Source organism: Schistocerca serialis, chromosome 2 (genome assembly GCF_023864345.2).
Source record: "Schistocerca serialis cubense isolate TAMUIC-IGC-003099 chromosome 2, iqSchSeri2.2, whole genome shotgun sequence".
Taxonomy (NCBI): domain Eukaryota; kingdom Metazoa; phylum Arthropoda; class Insecta; order Orthoptera; family Acrididae; genus Schistocerca; species Schistocerca serialis.
Window position 1 is genome coordinate 699,852,286 of NC_064639.1, and position 24,882 is coordinate 699,877,167.

The window sequence follows — 24,882 nt, forward strand, 5'->3', positions numbered from 1 at the left end:
GATTTGCTCGCGAGTGTGGAAACTAAGCTGTGAATGTTAGCCACAGTAATCTAGATCGTGACGGTGGTAGGAAAGAAGACGACACTAGATCGTGGCTACCATGGGTATTGAGGTTAGAAAGAGACGGTGCATCATCACGGAACTGAGTGGGCCAGGAAAATGCCTACAACCTACTGCGCGCGCTCATCGGTGCCCACGCACCCCTGGAGCTACTGCAGTAGGCGACACTCGTCGCCATCCTCACCGCCACAGCTGCTGCTGTTGCCTGCATTAAAGTCGCAACCCATCGCATCACGTTTGCTGCTACACCGCGCCGGCATCGTTCGTCGAGGTCAAACAATTAAGCTAAATCAAGAATATTTAAAGTATTTGATAACTGTTTCCAACAGGCTACTAACAGTGGAGAATAATGATGAGAATAATGTGGAAGTGCAGCAGGAGCCAGTCTCTGATGACGAGTCCTCAGAATTAAAAGCTGAAATTGATGTGGATGATTCCATCAAAGTAATAAATCCAAAATCGGAATATGATTTCTCAAAAGTAGAGTCTGAAATGAATTTCAACGCTATTGCAAAGGTATAATCATTTTCTGATGATGAAGAAATTGGAGGTAAAAAGGAAAGACTAGAATTAATAGAGTTATCAGATAATGAAACTGAATTCAATATGTCTGAAATTCAGTCAAGTTAGGGAATGCTATAAACTCCTTTAAAAGCGGCGTAAATGCCAAGTTGCAATCTAGAGGCACCAGATTATATGCAATTACTATTTGCTAAACTTGAATCGCATCATAAAGAATTGAACAATAAGATTGAATCTAGTAGTAAAGAACTAAAGGATGATAATAAAGGACTAAAGGAAAGTAATAAATAATAGAATATTAAGATGGAATCTGTTAGTAAAGAACTAAAGGATAGTAATAAAGGACTAAAGGAAATTAATAAATAATAGAATATTAAGATGTAATCGTTTAGTAAACAACTAAAGGATAAAATAACCTCAAAACAGAATAGTTTAAATTATAAAATTGATGCTAACCACCATGACCCGCAAGTCAAAGTAGGGAAACAGCTAAATAAATTGCTTATTACTTTTAAAAGCGAAGTTAGCGAAGATTGCAAACATTTCGAAGACGCAGATGAACTTATGAAAGGGAAGTTTTCAGAAAGAATTGGCAAAGAATCCAAATTTCGCTCTAATCTATTTAAAGAAGTAACAACTATAGTAAATGCTTGTCAAAAAGATATTAAGAAAGTAAAATCTGACCATGTGGAATTATTTGTAGATGTGGATAAAAGATGTTCTGACTCAGTAGAAGCAGTAGAATTACAAGTTGAAGAACTAAGTACTAATGTTATTAACATAGAAAATAAAGTAACCTCTGGTAGTTCTAGTAATTCTATTGTACAGCATGTTGTTTCAGTTGATGCCGCTTTCATCGGATGTCGTCAATTTTTACATTTTGATCCAGACAAACGAATTGACCCACTAGAGTTCTGGAATGGTTTTGAGGATGTTTGGCCTAATGCATGTTCGGAACAAGAGAAAAGTTCTTTCATAATAAGTAATTTGTCAGAAAATGTCTTGCAACGGTCAGATGACGTAATGATTAAATTCCAAACTCTTTCTGAAATTAAATTTGCATTTGTTAATGATCACTGGTCACACAACAAACAAAATGATGTCTTGAGAGAGTTTTGGAGTGATTAAAAGTTTCCTCCAGATCGTGAGTCAGTAAAAGAGTTCTCTAGGAAGTAGGTTTCACGGGTGTCACACCTGACAAAAAAGATGAAACCGTAAATGATTATCATAGGACTAGATGATAAGCCGCCCTGCAGTGAAGAATCATTTCCGCTCCTAGAGATAATGTGGATAGGTTAATAGAATTCCTGGAGCGTGTGGAAAAAGTAGCTGCTGCCGTGGAGCGGGTGCTAAATAATAACAATTCTCCTAATAGTCACGTAAACAAGAGAAATAATGGCAGTGGGAACGTGAATTTTAATAGTAGGATATTCAGAATAGAAGATCTAATTAGCGTAGTAAAGGCCGTGATAGGGCAAGAGGGTGTAGACGGCCACCATGCTTTCACAGCAATTATTGTGACGAAAGCAAAAATGTATGCTACCCTATCTAAACAACATGCCTTGTGTGGGAAACTAAGTCCCATCTACGAGGAAACTGGCGCTCACAAAGCGGGAACTGTAACACAGCAAGTAACAAGAACAAAAATCACAATCGGTCAGCTCACGCAAACCGATAACAGTGATGATGAAATAGGAACAAACAGTATCAGTGATATGCTAAACCACTTGCCTTACAAACAGTATCAGTGATATGCTAAACCACTTGCCTTACATTGTTGACAACATTATGGACACTTTAGAAAAATGGGAGAAGGAGGACAATGAAAACGCAATAGATAAAAGGGAGGAGGATGTCAACAAGTTTGAACCAAGTAAGGACGAAGATGGAATAAAGGTTTACATCTTCGACGATAACGGCAATCTGAAGGCTAAAGTTGCGGTAGAGGGAGTAGAGTAAGTTTTCCAAGGTTTTGAAGAGGAGGAATTGATGGATGAAGGGTGTAGCAGTAATAATCAGGTCAATGAACCTATTAGCTGTATTGACTTACCGCAAACTGGCAAAGCCGACGACAGTGTTATAGATAGCATTGTTGCGCACGATCGCAGATGTTCCGGGGTAGAGAAGAGTTTAGGTGATGTGCAGTAAACGAAAGTAGAGGAAGTCGCCAAGTGCTTTGATTTAGAATCGACGGACTGGTTGAAAAAGGCAGCTGAGAATGTAGCGACTGATGACCCCGGGTGAATGTACTTGCAACTGAACAAAATTACTTAATCTGGAAGCGAACTGAAAAGGATTTTTAGAAGATTTTCATGAGGAACATTTTCATCTAAAATAACTCATCCTATTGCAAGAACTGACATCACAGAAGCAACAAATGGTGTCATCTTGATAATGGCAGTAGGTAACATAAAAATATTTTAAATTTCTCATAAGCAGAGAAGCAGTATTAATAAAGCATGGGAACTGCGTATTAGAATAGTAAGGAATGAGGGATACTAGCAGGAAGATACTGAATTCGGTAATAAGATGCAAGATGCTAATGTGAAAAAGAACTATACTGTAGAAGAGACAGAGGCCAAAGTAGTGCCAACAAATCCAATTTCTGAAAAAAGAGCATTGAACAGAAAACGAACGCAAGACGCAAAATCCTTTGCTAGTTTTAGCATTGGTGAACTAGTGTTGGTCAAAACAAAAGAAAAATCTAAGAAAGTTTCATCAGGAAGAAAGAAGTTTATGCTTGTTTATCAAGGACCATCAGGATGAGAAGTAAATGATTCCAAAAGAACAGCAAGTAGTTTCTGTAGGGACACTGCTACTTTTTGGCAGACACACAGTCTGGTGTAGTATGCGGTCCCAGCTGAATGAAACTTTATTTCACTTTCAAGTTTCATTCTCTTCTTCTGTGTATCATAGTAAGTAAGGAATATATATCTTCATGTTGCGTATGTGATATTAGTTTGTAACGTTTTCCTAGTGAATATGAACGATTCCCGAAAATGACTATACTTGAATGACGAGTTACATAGAAATGTGAGAGATACTTTACAGTAGTAAATTTTGAATGTTAAAATAACAATGGGCTACTTTTGAGCTCCAATAATAAAAGAATCATGGCTAAAGTAAATGAGTAATAAATAAGATCCTTAAAAAAGGTTACGTAACTACGAAGTACGGGACGCCTTGCATTAAGAATGTTACTGAAGCTGGAAATTCCAAAAATCTGAAACAATAAAATTTAGATAAATCAATAATTTCCAGTTGGATGCAACTTTGTCTGAAGGTAAGAAAGGGTAATAAAATGGTGCTACAAGAGGCAAACCAAACCGTTTGGATATAAACTGAAGGAGATGTGTGAAAGTGGTGTGAGGATCACACCAGAAGTATATGTAATAATAAGGTCATTAGCCTGACGAAGATAAAATGGAGAAGGGGCGTCGAAATAGATGGGTCAAGGAAAATAGAGAGAAAAAGGTGTAATGAAGTCAGTAGGCTGACATTTATGATGAAAAGGTGAAAAATTGATTAGTAATTCCCTCACGTCTCGTAAAAAGATTTGAGAAGAGCGTAATGATGGTCAATTAACAGATAAATACAGACAAAAACAGACAGGTAAACGATTATATGTTATAACAAAAACAGCGTTCTAATTGTGTGTGGAACACAGCAAAGTCACTGCTATCGAACAAATGACTTTTCTAACATACTAATCCATACAATAACTGAGACATATCAAGATGGAACATACAAAGGTTACTCGAGTTTAGAAGTAAAGCAACATCTAAAATAATAAAGTAAATTGCTCAATATGTAACTATTTAAAAACCTGCATTGAAATAATAAAATAGCCATGATTTATAAAAAAAAAGGAAAATTGTATATTTTGTGATACAATAATGAAGTAAAATGTTACGATTTTATGAAGTAACATATTGTCAATAATGATTTTGAAATAATACCAGTTTTCCAAATACTAAAAGAAAGGAGAAAATATAATGTTTTTCCAGTAACTTCATAATTTTTTATTTGAACTGTAGATGGAAAACAGAATATAGAATGGATTTTGTCCTCCCTTAGATACAAGTGAGAACAGAAGCTTAGGCAATGTTTTCTGTTTCTCAGGGACATGGAGGCTTTATGAAAGGCAACCTACAAGCTGTAGAGGAGAAGAAGGTGAGAAGGACACAATCTACAGCGGCTCCACACCTTTCCCTTTTGCTACACTGGACAACGTCACAAAATAACTTCCAATTTCTACCGCTAATGTTTTTGTTAAAGTGGTTCGTATGGACACTCACAGTGGTGCCTACAATTGTGATTAAGTAAGTGAGTACAGAAAAGTGAAAACTTTTGTGTGTTTCGCTTTCAGGTAAAGACTGAAAAATTTATGTATAAAAGTAATAATCGAAAATTTTATTTCATTTTTCTTTGCAATCTATGTACATCATTTATAAAAATCCATTATGTCATGTTTTTCAGTGTTTGTATGTATGGTTATTTTGTGAGTGTAGTATTAAGGAAAATTTTGCTAAAATTAATATTGTTTAAAAAAAGGTGAACTATAGTACATCCTTGTTTCTGATATTTAATTCTGTTCAAAAACAAATTTTTTTAACAAAAATAAATGGGCAGAGATGCAGTGAAACAAGCGCTGTATCATTTGAGAGATACAGAGGCGAGCCAGTATGTTGGAAATTGCTCTAGTTCACTGCTACACGTCATCATAATGCGCCTCTGCGTAGCATACAAGTATTGCACCATTATCTAAGAACGAAATTAAACATGAGAGTAGCTTTAACAAACTTTGTCAATATATGCTTCAATATAATAATGTTTAAATTCTTAAAACTCAGAGTGACCAGATGATTATTGATTATGTTTCCCTAAATACATCGTTTACAGAAAAAAATAAGTGGCGTTAAATAATTAAGCTAGAAAGCCAAAAATTGTTCAGAATGTGGTAATGTCTGTCAAAATCAACTGTTACAAGTCTCACTTGATCAGAGCGATAATAATTTGTTAGAAGTCGGAGTTTTACGAAAATCCGAAGGCGCTAAATGTGAGACTTGATAGACTAAATTTGGTATAAAGTGTCAGTTTGATATAAAAATCTTAACTATGTGACGCCATTAAGCTACCTCCACTAGTTGTCCGGTAATTTACTAAAAACAAAATCTGAAACAAAATAGTCTGTATTTGTAATAGATTAAGTATCATTTATATTAATGATAGAATGCTTCGAGTATAGCACTTGATTACATCCATTAAATAGCGAAGATATAACAAGTTTCATGACTTCGATGTAAATAACAACAATACAAGGACTATTAAAGAAGTAGTTCAGAGGTCATGTTCTACTGTCGGCTACGTTCTCAAAATTCTGGCCAGAAAACTTCAAATGGAGTCGAAGTAAAAAAATTTCCGTAATTAAAGCCAACTTAACTCCAATAATCTAAAAATTACGAAGATTTTAAATTGATTCATGTCGTTCTTACTAAATAATGTGTGTCCGAGAAAGCCGCCATTTAGATGTTACTACCTGGGCTTAGAGCGGATGACGGCTGATGTTCCGCCCGGCCATCTGCTGCGCTCATATATAAATACGGCGAGAGAGGCAGTGACAGGCATACTACCCATCCAGCTATCACTCTGTTAGCGTCAGTCAAACGCCGGCTTACGCACTGCCTCGGATGACGTCACAGCCAGGCTGCTACTTCACACATGTTTTCTGTGACAATAGAAAGTGTACTCACGAGGACTGTACACCGTCCTGGATCGTTTAAAAAACACCCTTCGCAACCACTCTGTCAGCGTCACTCAAACCCCAGCATACGTGCTGCTTCTGATGACGCCACAGCCAATCTGCTGCTGAACGCATGTTTTCGGTACAAATAGGAAGTGACGTCGCGAGGTCTGTACAGCATCCTAGATTGTTTAGATTCCACGGAAATAACTATTTGTGCGCTACCCGTAATGTTAACAACACCGCGTGGCAAATGGTGGTATTATTTTCCACTTCTGTGGTTATTGGAAGTCAGGGCGAAAGACCATCAATGGGAGCTTAGCAGAGAGGTCACCTCTGAACTGTTCATAGTGCTGTTTATGATAGAGACATTATTATTATTATTATCTTTCCTTTCTCAGACCTTAGGTCTGGTTCGGAATGAAAGTGACGCGGACCTTGATCAAGCGTCACTTCCTTTTAACTGTACGGTATATGTTACATTGCGTTTAAGAACTTTCGGGTAATTGAACATGTATCAATAATTACGGATTTCTGAAGTTGTATATATAAGTTTGGATGTAGCTGTATTGCATTGATGTACTGGTGGATATTGCGTGGTATGACTCCTGTAGTTTAAAGTATAATTGGTATAATGTCCACATGTCCTTGACTTCCTCAGCCAGTTGGATGTATTTTTCAATTTTGTCTCCTGTTTTCTTCTGTATATTTGCTGTATTGGGTATGGATATTTCAATTAGTTGTGTTAATTTCTTCTTTTTATTGGTGAGTATGATGTCAGGTTTGTTATGTGGCGTTGTTTTATCTGTTATAATGGTTCTGTTCCAGTATAATTTGTATTCATCATTCTCCAGTACATTTTGTGGTGTATACTTGTATGTAGGAACGTGTTGTTTTAAAAGTTTATGTTGTAAGGCAAGCTCTTGATGTATTATTTTTGCGACGTTGTTATGTCTTCTGGGGTATTCTGTATTTGCTAGTATTGTACATCCGCTTGTGATGTGATCTACTGTTTCTATTTGTTGTTTGCAAAGTCTGCATTTATCTGTTGTGGTATTGGGATCTTTAATAATATGCTTGCTGTAATATCTGGTGTTTATTGTTTGATCCTGTATTGCAATCATGAATCCTTCTGTCTCACTGTATATATTGCCTCTTCTTAGCCATGTGTTGGATGCGTCTTGATCGATGTGTGGCTGTGTTAGATGATACGGGTGCTTGCCATGTAGTGTTTTCTTTTTCCAATTTACTTTCTTCGTATCTGTTGATGTTATGTGATCTAAAGGGTTGTAGAGGTGGTTATGAAATTGTAGTGGTGTAGCCGATGTATTTATGTGGGTGATTGCTTTGTGTATTTTGCTAGTTTCTGCTCGTTCTAGAAAGAATTTTCTTAAATTGTCTACCTGTCCATAATGTAGGTTTTTTATGTCGATAAATCCCCTTCCTCCTTCCTTTCTGCTTAATGTGAATCTTTCTGTTGCTGAATGTATGTGATGTATTCTATATTTGTGGCATTGTGATCGTGTAAGTGTATTGAGTGCTTCTAGGTCTGTGTTACTCCATTTCACTACTCCAAATGAGTAGGTCAATATTGGTATAGCATAGGTATTTATAGCTTTTGTCTTGTTTCTTGCTGTCAATTCTGTTTTCAGTATTTTTGTTAGTCTTTGTCTATATTTTTCTTTTAGCTCTTCCTTAATATTTCTATCATCTATTCCTATTTTTTGTCTGTATCCTAGATATTTATAGGCATCTGTTTTTTCCATCGCTTCTATGCAGTCGCTGTGGTTATCCAATATGTAATCTTCTTGTTTAGTGTGTTTTCCCTTGACTATGCTATTTTTCTTACATTTGTCTGTTCCAAAAGCCATATTTATATCATTGCTAAATACTTCTGTTATCTTTAGTAATTGGTTGAGTTGTTGATTTGTTGCTGCCAGTAGTTTTAGATCATCCATGTATAGCAAATGTGTGATTTTGTGTGGGTATGTTCCAGTAATATTGTAACCATAATTTGTATTATTTAGCATGTTGGATAGTGGGTTCAGAGCAAGGCAGAACCAGAAAGGACTTAATGAATCTCCTTGGTATATTCCATGCTTAATCTGTATTGGCTGTGATGTGATATTATTTGAATTTGTTTGGATATTAAGTGTGGTTTTCCAGTTTTTCATTACTATGTTTAGGAACTGTATCAATTTAGGATCTACTTTATGTATTTCCAATATTTGTAGTAACCGTGAGTGGGGTACACTATCAAAAGCTTTTTGGTAATCGATGTATGCGTAGTGTAGCGACCTTTGTTTCGTTTTAGCTTGATATGTCACCTCTGCATCTATTATCAGTTGCTCTTTACATCCTCGTGCTCCTTTGCAACAGCCTTTTTGTTCTTCATTTATAATTTTGTTCTGTGTTGTATGTGTCACTAGTTTCTGTTTAATGACTGAAGTTAATATTTTGTATATTGTTGGTAGGCATGTTATGGGGCGATATTTTGCTGGGTTCACTGTGTCTGCTTGATCTTTAGGTTTCAGATAAGTTATTCCATGTGTAAGTGTATCAGGGAATGTGTATGGGTCTGCACTGTAACTGTTAAATAATTTAGTTAGATGTGAATGTGTTGAGGTGAACTTCTTTAACCAGAAATTTGCTATTTTATCATTTCCAGGGGCTTTCCAATTGTGAGTAGAAAGCCCCTGGAAATGATAAAATAGCAAATTTCTGGTTAAAGAAGTTCACCTCAACACATTCACATCTAACTAAATTATTATTATTATTATTATTATCAAGAATATTATTGTGCTGAGCGAGTGAAGTTTTACAAAATACATTAGTCAGTTAGAACTCAAAACTTTCATTTATAATCATAGTTCATGATCCCGCAGAGTAAATGGAAGGTAGAAACATTTCTTTCAGTGAGGAAATGAAGAATGTGGACTTTCAGGCTAGAAACTATGGTCAGTATGTTCTCGATCGCTTTCTGGTTGACCACAAAAATAGTTTTCATGCACTCGTAACAGACGAAGAATAAAATATATTCTTATTCTATTATTAACCAGCCGCCTCAGTAAGTTAGTGTCGATTTCGAAGGGAGAGAGGCTGAACCTTCTCGTATTTAAGGGTTCTAACGTGGTAGGACTGATTCCGCATATGGGAAATTCAAAACGACGTTCGGTAAAATTAAAGCCCAGGGTGGTTGCATAAAGAGTGCAATCGGAATTCCATTGTTAATTGTAGAAAATAGAGGGGCTACCTGGAAAGACTACTCTGTGCCCCTATGAGAGGGAGGACTTGTTTCATGACGTGGTAGAAGAAGATGAGTCGATATGGAAGAGATAAGCTTTCCAGTATTAGAGTCAGAAATTAAAAACGCTTCCGAAGGCTTAAGGTCAAATAATGCAGAAGGGATTGATAACATTCCATTGAAATTTCTATAATCATTGTGGAAGTGGCAAGAAAACGACTACCCACATTGTTGTGTAGAACATGTGAGACTGGTGATATACACCATCAGACATTCTGAAAAACATCATCCAGACAATTTCGATACTAACGAGTGGCAACAATTGTGACAATTATGGCACAGGAAGCTTAACAGCTCATGCGTCTACGTTGCTGACAAGAATAATATACACAAGATTGGAAAATAAAATTGAAGATGTGTTACGTGACGATCAGTTTGGTTTCAGGAAAGGTAAAGGCACCAGAGAGCCAATTCTAACGTTGCGGTTGATAATGGAAGCAAGACTGAAGAAAAATAGAGGCAATTTCATAGGATTGGTCGACCTCAAAAAGTATTCGAGAATGTAAAATGGTGAAGATGTTTGAAGTTCTGAAAAAAGTAGTGGTAAGCCGTAGGGAAAGTCGGATAATATATAATACGATGTAGTGGTAAGCTATAGGGAAAGAAGTGTACTATATAATACGTATAATAACCAAGAGGGAGAAATAAGAGTGGGAGATCAAGAACTAAGTGCTCGGATTACAAAAGGCATAATAGAGGGATGTCGTCTTTTGCACCTACTGTTCAATCTGTACATCGAAGAAGCAATGAAGGAAATAAAAGAGAGGTTCGAATGCGGGATTAAAATTCGGGGTGAAAGGATATCAATGATAACAGCACCTGATGACACTACTCTTCTTTGTGAAAGTGAAGAAGAATTATAGGATCTGTTGAATGGTATGAACAGTGTAATGGGTATAGAACACGAGTTGAGAGTAAAGACGAAAGTAATGAGACGCAGCAGAAATGCGAACAGAGAGAGACTTAACATCAGACTTGGGGATCACAAAGGATATGTTGTTAAGAAACTGTACTGTCCTAATCTCGCCCAGTGACCACAGTTTCTGCAGAATCCCCATTTAACATACAGTTTATCCCATCTGCAATAACAATGTCAGTCCTCATTGAGATGTCTGACCTCGCACTGAAAACCTGAATATCATGTAGCCCGCCTGACAATGTTGCCCTTGTGCCTTGGCTGCACCACCACCCAACTAAGAGCTTGATTGTGGGTCTCTGAGGGGAAGGACTTATGTTGTAGACACAACCTGAATTCTTCCAGGGTGAACATAACTGTCAGTACCTCAAGTTCTGCTCTAGTAGTGTTAGTCCTCTATAAACATATGATCCTAGCTTCTCCCTTCTGGATACTTTTTATGTAACCTAACGGCCAAGCAGGCCACTGAGGGGTCTTTCTAAACTAAGAATTCTTTATTAAAGTCTGGTATTGCTGACAGAAAGGCCACAGCCAATAATTCCATATTGCCATAACTATTCCACTGGACCTTTCAATTTCTTCACGTCCAATGGCCGTAGGTGACACGGTAGCCTCCTAAGTGGCACAGAGTCCGTTAGTTCGATACCGTGTTTAGTTAAGGTAGCCACCCCTAATCTCCCCGTTAGCATATTGTCAAGTTCACTGTACACTTGCTGTGCTTGTTCCCTGTGACTAAGTAATAGACGATCAAACTGCATCATATCACCTCCCCCTTCCCTTCTGAACTGCCGCTAGCAGCGGTTGAAAATGCAGGAAAAACGAGAATGTCCCATTTCTGCAAAACTGGGAAGTGAAGTGATCTTGCGTCCCACTTCGTATTAATCCTATTGACCTAAATACATCAGACACCAGAAGCAGTTCAGCAGACAGCCCTTCAGCTACCCTTCACTTTATTTTCCATGTATAATCCCAGATCGTCAACTTAGCAAAATCCCACCGCAACATTTACAAGGCACTAGAAGAGGGCGTCATATATGGCGTGTCATCCTAATTCATCTTCGACCACCTGCACACTACCTGGTGTGTGCGAAACCACTTACCACACACTACGTCGCTACCAGTGTCCAGTGGCCCACACATCGGTTCATGATGCATTTCGTAGTCAGCCATCGGTCAATGTCACTGATGGACAAATTTGACCTAAATTCCAATAGGGACAGAAAAAGAACTGACACCTTTTCCTACACCATTAGTGCACCGTCAACTATTAATATTCAACCCCTTCTTCTGCTGTATGTATTCTCTCCAGAAATTTGCCACATCACAGAGGAAAAAATCCTTACCTTTTGAACCTCATTCTCACGACACATTTCCATGTATTATACTTTCTGAGGGCTCGTATTGCCACATTTGGTCCATATAACTAAACACTTTGATATTATGTACTAGTCCTTCCAAATCCATAAAGGTACAAGGGGGCTGAGTGAACAATCTGCTGGTATAAGGCTTTCTACGATAATGGCCGTCACCTTGTCCTCGGTGGCCAGGAGAGGAAATGCATGCTAGACTGTGCAGATCCTTTCAACAAAGTCTCCATGCGGCTCATCTATTCCCTGTCCGCGTCTGTAATGTAAATCAATGAGTTTTCGCATTGCCCGGACAGGAACTGCTCTGCTACACAACCGTTGCTGAAAATTCGCCATGGTATCCATTTCAACTCTCGCGCTCACTACACCTAATATGAGGACACATTTTCCACTAAAGTTCCAAGTCACTTAATGCAAACACTGCCTTCTGTTCCTTCAATAATGTACGAACATCTTACAGTATGAGATATTTGAAATTCCTTGTTACTAAACACCGCTGTTAATAGGTGGGGATTCTTAGCGAACTGTGTCTTCTACGATTTACCCTCACATTCTGACAGCTCAGTCTTATACTGCTGCTGCACCTCGTCTTCCAATACTAACAAGGAAAGGCCTCGAAGTTCTGATCACGGATTTCCTTCAAAATTTGTGCACTTCTATTAGTATACACCTGTAATGTGCTAATAGTACGACGTACTACTTAAGCGCAGGAAATCACAAACAAAGTTTCAGAAACACTTGGTGTACTATTGTGTTGCGTCCCTAAACAAGAAATGGCGGCGGACATGTGGTTAGCTTTCAAGCCCATAATCAGAGCATCGCTCGATAGAGTTCCGCTTACGCTTTTGTGATACTTAATTTTTTTCAATATTAGGTATATTATTCACACATTATACATTTCAAAGTTGAAAGGATGAAAAGATAGGCGTATTTGCATGAACTTGTATTGAATTTCCAATGTTACTCTTTTGTCTGCTAATTTTTATTAACACAACAAATATTACATTAATAATAATCGACAAATGATTTACGAAATCCCTTATAAATGTAATCGGGTAAGCTACTGAGAACTGCTTTACACCTGAATGTTTCCATTTTCAGACACAGGTTTTAAGGACGAGGGACAGACTTGGAAACCGCAAGTCAAACAACGATAAATAAATGTGTAAATAAGTTTCTTCAATACTACATTGAGTTGCAATAAGCCAGAATATAAGGGTAATGTACGATTAAATCGTTAGACGTGCTTTCCGCCTCACAAGTTGCAGGATGAGATTTTCGTACAGTCATGGAAAACATAAATTAAAACGGCATCCAATACACTGAATAAATGCAGCTCTAACGCTTGCACAAGGAATCTTCAGAGTTTCTAAGAAGAAACGAAGCTCAATGATAATTTTAAAAATTCCTATATCTTCTGTCCATTTGGACGAAAACCAGGCGTAACCAAACATTTGCCGAAAATTGGCGATGTGCAATCGAATGTATTTTAACAGTATCGTCACGAGAAGTAATTTGTCGTTCGTTGTCAGTCAAATATGCATAAGACTGAAAGCTTTTGATACAATTTTTAACTTTACTATAGAAATAAAATCTCCATATATCACATTACCATATGACTGCCATCGGCTCGTGCTCAAGTTCATAAGGCATCGGTACATCATTGACGCATAAAGTTCTCTTGCAGTTTTAGTGAAATGTCTATGTAGTACACCTTATTACTTGTACATTATGTTGTTCTAATGGACTATTAAAAGTGTACAAAGTCTGAAGTAAATCCGTGGTCAGCAAGTCGTGATTACCCTTTCTAACTTTAAATGAGTTCGGCCAAATTTCGTGAAAGATGTTATGAACAAAACATCAGTTATAATTACTAAATTTGTCATTCTGTCTCGTAACTCATTCGACACAACACTAATCTGTCAGTCTACTACTTCAAACAAATCATTAATTCCATTCAAATAATGTGCGGTCCGTGCTAGTAACCCACGCATCTGGTTCCAGAAGCGTGATTCACAATACAGGGATTGCACTACTAAATCCAATTCTGAGTACGCCCACAGTATAGTGCTGAAGCTCATGACAAGGTAAGACAGTCTCACGTATCTGTTTGCTGATGCAATGCTGGCACAATGCACAAGAATGCTCTGCTTCGAATTGTAACGTAGGATTTGCGAAGAGTGGGCATTGGGCTGAAGTTCGAGAGGGCGTTGGCTGAGTTTGACAAAGAATTTATTTAACATAAAAATATCCTTGACAATGGAAACATAATAAAAGAATAGAATTTGCAGTCCAGTTCAGTACCATAAGACAGAGTCCAACAAAATAACAACATGAAATACCTTTGTTATGGTCTCCAGTCCAAAGACTGGTTTGATGCTACTCTCCATGCTACCCTATCCTGTGCAAGTCCTATCATCTTTGATTAGCTGGTGCAATCTACAGCCTTCTGAACCTGCTAAGCCTATTCATCTCTTGGGCTCCTTCTACTATTTTTACGCCCCACACTTACCTCTAGTACTAAATTGGTGATCCCTTGACGTCTCAGAATGACTCCTGTCAGCCTATCCCTCTATCTAGTCAAGTTGTGCCCCAGATTTCTTTTCTTCCCAATTCTATTCAGTACCTCCTCATTAGTCACATGATCTACCCATCTAATCTTCAGCAATCTTCTAAAGCACCACATTTCAAAGTCATCTATTCTCTTCTTGTCTATACTGTCTATCGTCCAACTTTCTCTTCCATGCATGGCTAAGCGCTATACAAATACTTCCAAAAAAGATTTCCTTACACTTAAATCTATATTCGATGTTAACAAACTTCTATTCTTCAAAAACCCTTTCCTTGACATCGGGAGTCCACGTTTTATATCCTTTCTACTTCAGCCATCAATACTTATTTTGCTGCCCAAATAGTAAAACTCATCTACTACCTCAAAACTGCCTCGTTCCTTAATCTAATTCCTTCAACGTCACCTGATTTAGTTCAACTACATTTCATTATCCTTATTGAAAGAATTACATTTTCATCGGGAAACCTCAAATTTGTATTTCTTCTCACTCGACTTTACTTTCTACTGCCTTTTTTTTCATTTCCGTTATTGCTTGCTCAATGTACAGACTGAATAACACCGGGGATGGGCTACAACCCTGTCTCACTCCCTTCTCAACCACTGCTTCCCTTTCATGCGCTAGTCTCTTATAACTGCCGTCTGGTTCCTGTACAAGTTGTAAGTTGCCTTTCGCAGCCTGTCTTTTTGCCTTGCTACCTTCCAAATTTCGAAGAGGGTGTTCCACTTAACATTGTCCTAAGATTTCTCTACAAACGTTATAAACGTAGGTTTTCCTTTCCTTAACTCATCTCCTAAGAGAAGACGTTGAAACCGTATTGCCTCATGTGTCAGTATATTTCTCTGAAATCCAAACTGATCTTCCCCGAGGTCGGCTGCTACCAGCTTTTCTATTCACCTGTAAATAAAAAGTTCGTGATAGTATTTTGCAATCACGAACTTTTAAAATGATAGTTCGTTAATATTGCACTTGTCAGCACCTACTTTCTTTGGTACTTAAATTATTATATTCTTCCTGAAGGCAGAGGATATTTCGCCTGCCTCATTCATCTTGAACATCAGATGGAAGAGCAATGCCATAACTGGTTCTCTCAAGGCTAGAAGTAGTTCTGACGGGATATCGTCTACTCTCTGGGTTTGTTTCAGCTTAGGTTTTTCAGAGCTCTGTCATATCTCCTGGCAATATCACGTCTCCCACCTCATCTTCACCTACGTTCTCTTCCCGTTCTATAATGTTATCTGCAAGTTAATCTCCCTTGTATAGAACCTCTATACACCATTCAGCTTTCCCTTCTTTGCTTGGGTCTGGTTCTCCATATGAGCTCTTGAAGTTCATACAGCTCGTTCTCTTTTCCCCAAATGCCTTTTTAATTTTCCTGTAAGCGTTATCTATCTTTCTCCTAGTGAAATACGCTTCCAAATCCTACATTTTTCCTCTAGCCATTCCTACTTAGCTATTTTGCACTTCCTCTCAGTCTCATTTTCCAGATGATTCTATTCTCTTTCGCATGCTTCATTTACTCCATTTCTATATTTTTCTCCTTTCATCAATTAAATTCAGTATCTCATGCATTATCTAAGCCTCTAAGGATTTCTACTTGACTTGCCTTTTTACGTATTTCATCCTCTGCTGCCTTCCCTATTTCATCCCTCAGAGCTACCCATTCGTATTCTACTGTACTCATTTCCCCTGTTCTTGTTAAGCGTTCCTCTGAAACTCTAAACAACCTCAAGTTCTTTACTCTTACCCAGGTCCCATCTCCTTAATTTCATGCCTCTTTGAAATTTGTTCACTTTTATGATACAGCCCATAACCAATAAATTTTGGTCAGAACTCACATCTGCCCCTGAAAACGTCTTGCAATTCAAAATATGGTTCCTAAATCTCTGTCTTACCATTATACAATCATTCAGAAACCTTCCGGTATCCCTAGGTCTGTTCCACGTGTGGAACCTTCTTTCGTGATTCTTAAACCAGGTGTGAAGTGTAAGTCGTACCTAGGAGCAGATGTAGAATCAGATCACAATTTAACAATGATGAAGAGCAGACTGAAGTTCAAGTGAATCTTCCGAACGATTTAATATGCAAGGAAGTGCGGTACTGAGGTAATGAGGTAAGCATTCTCTGAAAATTATTTCGATAAATTTGTTCATGGGCCTACTCGATTAGTAAACGGTTATCAAAACACACTTAACCTCTTAGCAACAAATAATCCTGAGATAATTATGAGCAGTAAAATGGATACATGTGTTAGTCAACACAGGGTTGTCGTAGCAAGACTTAATATCGTAACTCCTAAATCAAACAAACATAAACAAAAATATATCCTTTCGTAAAAGCAGAGAAAAATTCGCTTCAGGCCTACCTGCGAAATAATGTTCACTTCTTTCAGATTAACAATGTAAATGTACACCAGACGAGGCTTGAATTTAAAGCAATAATATCGACATAACTGAGACATTTATACCATATACGTTAACAAACGACGTGTCCGAGCCCCAATAGGATACAAAATAGTTGAAAACACTGTTGCAGAAACATGACCAATTTAAACGAACGCAAAACCCCCAAGATTGGCTCTCTTTTAGAGAAGCTCGAAATTTAGTACGGACTTCATTGCGAAATGCTTATAATGGTTTCCACGTCGAAACTCTGTCTCGAAACGTGGCGGAACGTCCAGAGAGATTCTGGTAGTACGTAAAGTTGGCTACCGGCAAAACACAGTCAATGCCTCCTCCGCGTGGTAGCAATGAAGATACTATCGATGACAGTGCTGCTAAAGTAGCCTTCCGAAATTACTTCATCAAACAAATGGAAGTAAATATTCCAGAATTCGAATTAAGAACTGCTGCCAGAATGAGGAACTAAGAAATGGATATCCTCGGAGTAGTGAAGCAACTTAAATTGCTTAATAAAAGCAAGCCTTCCGGTCCAGATAGTATACAAACGTTAGGCTGCTTTCAGAGGATGCTGATGCAGTAGCTCCATACTTAACACTCAAAGACAACCGCTCGCTCGAAGAGAGATCGGTACCCAAAGACTGGAAAGTTGCACAGATCACACCAATCTTCAAGATAGGCAATAGGAGTAATCCGCTAAATTACAAGCTAATATCATTAAAGTCGAATTGCAGCAGGATTTTGGAACATATACTGAGTTCGAATATTATGAAATATCTCGAAGACAACAGTCTATTGACACGTAGTCAGCACGGGTTTAGAAACATCATTCTTGTTAAACTCAACTAGTTCTTTTCTCACATGAAGCGTTGAGTGCTATCGACGAGGGATTTCAAATTAATTCCGTATTTCTTAATTTCCAGAAGTCTTTGACAACATACCTCACAGCGGCTTGTAATCAAATTGCGTGCTTGTGGAATACCGTCTTAGATATGCGACTGGATTCCTGATTTCCTCTCAGAGAGCTTACAGTTCGTAGTAACTGATGGAAAGTCGTCATTAAAACAAAAGTAATTTCTGACGTTCCCTAAGATAGTGTTACAGGCCCTCTCTTGTGCCTTATCCATATAAGCGATTTGAGAGACAATCAGAGCAGCCGTCTTAAGTCATTGGCACATGCACCTGTTCAAAAGAGCAGTTAAAAATTCGCTTGACAGCTTCCTGAGAGACAATCTCAGTTCCCTCCAAATTGACAATGTAAAACACCAGTTAGGTTCCTTGTGCATGTGATGCAATAGCTCCACATTTAACAATCATATACAACCACTCGCTCGACAAAAGATCAGTACCCAAAGACTGGAAAGTTGTATAAGTCGCACTAATATTCAAGAAAGGCAGTAGAAGTAATCCACTAAGTTACAGGCCCATATCGTTAACGTCAGTTTGTAGCAGTATTTTGGAATATAATGTGTTCGAATATTATTAATTACGTCGAAGACCGGTCTATTGATGCACAGTCAACACGGATTTAGAAAACATCGTTCTTGGGAAACACGACTAACTTTTTACTCATACGAATTGTTGAGTGCTATTAATAACTGATTTGAAATTGATTCCGTATTTCTAGATTTCCGGAAGGCTTTTGACTCTTTACCTCACAAGCTGCTTGTAGTCAAATTGCGTGCTTATTGAATATCGTCTGACATATGTGAATGGATTCGTGATTTCCTGTCAGAGAGGTCACATTTCGTAGTAAGTGATGGAAAGTCATCGAGTAGAACAGAAGTGATTTCTGGCGTTCCTCAAGGTAATGTTAGAGCCCCTCTGCTGCCCTTATCTATATAAACGATTTAGGAAACGATCTGAGCAGCCGTCTTAGGTTGTTAGCAGATGATGTTGTAATTTATCGTCTAGTAAAGCCATCAGAAGGCCAAAACCACTTAAAAACGATTTAGATAAGATATCTGTCTGGTGCGAAAATTAGCAATTGATCCTAAGTAATGGAAAGTGTGAGGCCGGCCATTCATATGATTGCTAAAGGGGATAGTTAAAATTTGGCTACACGATAAAGCAATCAAATATGAAACCCGTAAAGTGAACTAAATACCTAATAATTACAATTACGAACAACTTAAATTGGAAGGAACTCATAGAAAACGTTGTGGGGAAGGCGAACCAAAGACTGCGTTATATGCAACAGATCTCCTAAAGAGATTGCCTACACTAAGATTGTCTGTCCTATATTGCAGTACTGCTGCGCTTTGTGGGATTCTTATCAGATAGGTTCTACCGAGTATATTGAGAAAGTTCAGAGAAGGGTATCATATTTTGTATTATCTAGAATTAGGGAAGATAGTGTCGCGAACGTGACACAGGCTTTAGGGTGGAAATCGTTAAAAAACCCCTTTCTCGTTGCAACAGGATTTTCAAGACATTTCAGTCACTATCTTTCTCCTTCGAATGCTGAAATCTTTTGTTAACACCGACACACATACGGAGAAACGATCATCATAGTAAAATAAGGGAAACCTGTGCCCGCACAGAAAGATATAGGTGTTGGTTTTCTCTGCGCTCCGTTCGAGATTGAAACAATAGAGAAATATCGTCAATGAGGTTGGATGAACCCCCTGTTAGGCAAGTAAGTGTGATTTGCAGAGTAGCCATGTAGATATAGATGAGAAATAACGAGACGCATTTGAGGTTCACTAAGGATGTGATACTGAGATCAGGCACCTCAGAATAGGCATTCCAGTTGAAGAGAAGTAGAAATCTCTAAAAGGGCAATCACAGTTGTAAGAAAGACAAACACAGGCAGTAGAATGGTAAATGCGAAGGATCTGTGGGTAACAAGGGAAGAGTTCAGACGATCGACGGAAGGAGGAACTACAAAAATGTTCAAGGAGAGGCAGATACGGAGCAAAATACATCATTTAGGAATGAAATATAATAGCAAGTGCAATGCAACCAAGGCGAAATGGAGGCAGGAAAGACGTGAAGAAACCGGAATAGAAATTATGGTCGGGAGGACTGACTCAGCATACAGAAAATTCAAAGCAACTCCCGGTGAAATTAGAAGAAACGGTGTTAACATTAAAATTCAATGTGAATTCCAGTGTTAATCGTAGCAGAGAGAGCAGATGGATAGCAAGAGCACACGGGAAAGGCCTCTGTGAGAGGGAGAACTCGTGTGAAGACCCGATAGGAGGAGAAACTGGAGTCGATATGAATGACGTTGGGGATCCATAGCAGAGTCAGAATTTACAAGAGCTCTAAAAGACTTGGAATCAAATAAGGGAGAGGGAATGGATAACATTCTATCGGAATTTATGAAACCATTGGGGGAAGTGGTAACCGAACGACTGTTGAATTTGGTGAGTGGAGTCTATGAGACTCGCAACGTACCATCAGATTTTCGGAAATATATAATCTTTTTTTTTCAGTTTCAGCATTCTGTTGACAGGAAACAAGCAAATTCATTACATTCCAGTTCATTCTGCTTGAAATCTGTCGATTGTAACATTCATTCTGCAAACATTTTACAAAGCTTGTGTTGTAACTTTGATTTTCATTAGTAAGATCAGGTACATTGATTGCAGCCTCAGTAGACCAGGCTTGAGAATGAACCTGTAACGTTTGAAAGTAGTCGCCAGATATAAGTACTGCAACTATTTATAGGTTCGCTGATAAAAGCTTTAAGAAAAATGTCATCTACACAATTTTGAAGACAGCTGGTCAGGAACGTGCGAAAACTGTCGCACAATGAGCTTAACAAGTCATGCTTTTAAGCTGCTGACAAGAATAATATAAAGAAAACTGGAAATGAAGGTTAAGGATCAGTTAGTTGAGATCAGTTTGGTTTTAGGAAAGCTAAAGGCAACAGAGAGTCAGCTCCCATGCTGCAATTGAAAATGGAATCTACGCTGAAGCAAAATCATATCACATTCAAGCCATTCGTCTAGAAAGCACGTTCGACAATATAACATGGTGCAATAAGTTCAAAAATCAGAGAAAAATTGGAGTAAGCTATAGCGAAATACGGGAACGTACAAGAACAAAGAGGGTACAATAGCACTGGAAGACCAAGAATGGAGTACTCTGATTAAAAATAGCCTAATACAGAATCGTCGCCCCAACTGTTCATCGAAGAAGCAATGATGGATAAGAAAGAAAGATTGAAGAGTGAGATTAAAATTCAGGGTGAAAGGAAATCAATTGTAAGGTGACACAGCAATCCTCAGTGAGTGAGAAGAAAAATTATAGGAGCTGCAGACAGGAATAAGCATTTTAGCGAATACCTAATATGAATTGAGAGCAAACCGGAAGAAAACAAAGGTAATGAGGTGTTGCAGAAATGCGAATAGCGAGAAACTTAACATTGAAACTTGTGGTCACGAAGTACACAAAGTTAGCGAATTTTGCTACCTTTGAAGCAAAATTACCCCTGACGGAAGAACTGAGGTGATAAACAGCTGGCTACCACAGAAAAAGGGGCCATTTCTGGACAATAGAAATCTACTTGTGTCAAACATAGACTTTAATTTGAGGAAGTAATTTCTGAAAATGTACGTTTGGATAGTAGGAAAACTAGAAGAGCAGAGAAAGGAACTTTGCAGATGCGATGCTACAGAAGGATGTTAAAAATTAGGTGACTGATGAGAAGGTTAACGGCAGAATCGGCGAAGAAAGGAACGAATCGAAAACAAAGAAAAAGAAACAGGATGATGGGACTGTGTTAAGGCTTCCGGGAATAACTTCTATGGTAACAGGTAACAGGGGGAGCGGTACACGTGTAAAAGCTATATGGAAAGACAGAGACTGCAATACATCCAACAGATAATTGAGAACATAGGGTGGAAGTGGTGCTGTGAGATGAAGAGATTGGAGTAGGAGACAAATTGGTGGCGGACCGCCTCAAAATTGTCAGAAGACCGATGACTAAAAAAATTAGCTCTTTCTCTCGCTTTTAGAACAAACATCCGCACGCCCAACATCCATAACAACAACAAGCATAACACGCAGCTCTGCACCCATGAACCATTCTTGTGTAACATTACCGATCATCCAATACTCCCAGTGCACAGCGTGTGCTCTTCACTGTACACTCCGTTGCGTCACTTGACCGACCAAAACAAAAGTTGTCTGCCACTAAAGGGCGCAGTCAGTACTTCTCTTCTATCTTAAAGTCTCACTGGAATCGGCATCCCGTCGCCCAGGAAAAAAGACACACCCTGAGTGGCTAGGTTCTTGTGCCCACACAGTGGCCGTGCCCTGTGCGAACCAATAGAGACGTCCCACACTGAGCCCCATGGAAAAGCCAGTTTCGACGACGCTTCCTGTTCTTGGCTCTCCACCAAATGTCGGCTCAATTACAGCTGCTTCAGCCTCGACCCTAGCGGCACTCGCATCAGTCACGTGTGTGTGTAGCCCTCCCTGTAATGGTAATAGCACGACAAGCTGCCTAGCATAGCTCTCGCACAATACGGCTCTGTCATATGACAGAACTTTTTGAAACGACGCACACGTGCAGAAATTTTAAGCACGAAAACAAATATTTTCCTATATACACTGAAGAGCCAAAAGAGCCAAAGAAACGTATACCAGCCTAAAACCGTAGCTTCTCCACCCCCCCCCCTCCCCGAAAGCACGTTGAAGTGCCGCAACACGACGTGGCATGGACTCAACTAGTCTGAAGTAGTGCTGGAGGGTTCTGAAGCCATAAATCCTGGAGGGCTGTCCATAAATCCATAAGGGTGCGAGGCGGTGGAGATCTCTTCTGAACAGCACGTTGCAAAGCATCCCACATATGTTCAATAACGTTCATGTCTGGGGAGTATGGCGGCCAGTGGAAGTGTTTAAACTCGGAAGAGTGTTACTGGAGCCCCTCTGCAACAACACAGGACTTATGGGGTGTCGCATTGTCCTGCTGGAACTGCCCAAGTCCGTCGGAATACACAATGGACGTGAATGGATACACATCATCAGACAGGATGCTTACGTACATGTCACCTGTCAGAGTCGTATTTAGACGTGTCAGGGGTCCCATATCACTTCAACTGCACACGCCTCACACCAGCTTGAATAGTCCCCTGCTGACGTGCAGGGTCCATGGATTCATGAGATTGTCTCCATACCCGCAGACGTTCATCCGCTCCATACAATTTGAGACGAGACTCGTCTGACCAGGCAACATGTTTCCAGTCATCAAAAGTCCAATGTCGGTGTTGAAGGCCCAGGCGAGCGGTAAAGCTCTGTGTCGTGCAGTCATCAAGAGTAAACGAGTGGACCTTCGGCTCCGATAGCCCATATCGAAGAAGTTTCGTTGAATTGTTCGCAAGCTGACACTTGTTGATGGCCCTGCATTGAAATCTGCAGCAATCTGCGAAAAAGTTGCACCTCCGTTACCTTGAACGATCCTCTTCTGTCGTCGTTGATCCCGTTCTTCCAGTATCTTTATCCGGTCGCAGCGATGTCGGAGATTTGATGTTTTAACGGATTCCTGATATTCATGGTACACTCGTGAAATAGTCGTACGGGAAAAATCCCCACTTCATCGCTAGCTCGGAGATGCTGTGTTCCATCGCTCGTGTGCCGACTGCAACATCACGTTCAAACTCACTTAAATCTTGATAACCTGCCATTGTACCAACAGTAACCGATCTAAGAACTGCACCAAACCCTTGTTGCCTTATTTAGGCGTTGCCGTCCGCAACGCCTTATTCTGCCTGTTTACATATCACTGAATCTGAATACGCATGCCTGTATCAGTTTCTTTGGCGCTTCAATGTACGTTAACTGCTATAGTAATGTTGGGTGATTAATTACTAAACCACCATCATATTTTACTGTCTCATCCATTTGAGAAAACTACCTGCACTCGGCAATTACCAAGAGACAACGGTTAAGCAAACTGTACGATACAGTTTTCCTGCCATTTACTGGACATACTGATTGGAGTGACTATAAGGAGAAGTTATTTGACACGTCGCAGTCTATAGTCGCAATTGATAAGAACCGATAGCAGAGGATCTGTGCTTCTAATGCGTAAATGGTGGTGGTGGTGTCGGTGGTGGTAGGGTGGCGAACGACAACATTTATGCAAGCGAAATAGGAATGCCCGCTACGTTACGACTCAATACCGTATCTAGACGTGGCCTCTGTTGTTACTGAACCCAGTAACAAGAGAAAACAAGGTAACAGCCTAGCGGGCAAATGAACGCTGAGTGACGCTACAGAAACGCTGCACCGCTGGGAAGACGGGCGGACAATAGGCGGGTATGGAGGGGAGCGCCGCAGAAGTGGCCGGAGTGTGGGAGAAACGGCGCGTCCCGTGGGGCACCCCAAGAGTACAGTTGCGCAAACATTTATGTAGCAAACGCCACTAGTACCGGCTTGCGCAAACTAGCGGCGTTAACACAGGAGCTGCAGAGTCCGCTTTGAACTCGCTGCAGTGTTCGTTGTGTTTCCTCAAATTTCGGAGGCACAAAATTTTGTTAAATATGCTGACGCACGGAAACACAGACATGCAGACTGTAGAAAATTAATGCTAATGAAAAGCAGCGTCTCTGTTTTAAGAATTACGGCATTCGAGTATTAGTCAGCCGACTACTGACACTGCACTCCGTGAGCAGTGTTTAGCATATATTCCTCTGTTTTTACACGCACAACTGTGAGTTGGGTCTGATTTGCTGGAATTTCTACCTCTCCCTATTCTCTCTCTTCTCGCTACGTATGTTTTTCAGTATTCTTATTTGAACGAAATCCAAACAGAGAAGAACCGTGATGTCTTCAAGGTAATTAATACAATAAATAAAAAGAAAGTGAAGTTGTTGTAGAAGTCGACTGTGGTATCGATTTCTTCGAGAGTCTTAGAACGTATTTTGAGCTGAGGCATAATGAGACGTATCGAACTGACATCCTCCATGCCAACAAACATGGATTCCGAAAACATGCATCATGTGAAACCCAATTCGCAGTTTGTCATCTGACATATTGAGAGCTTTG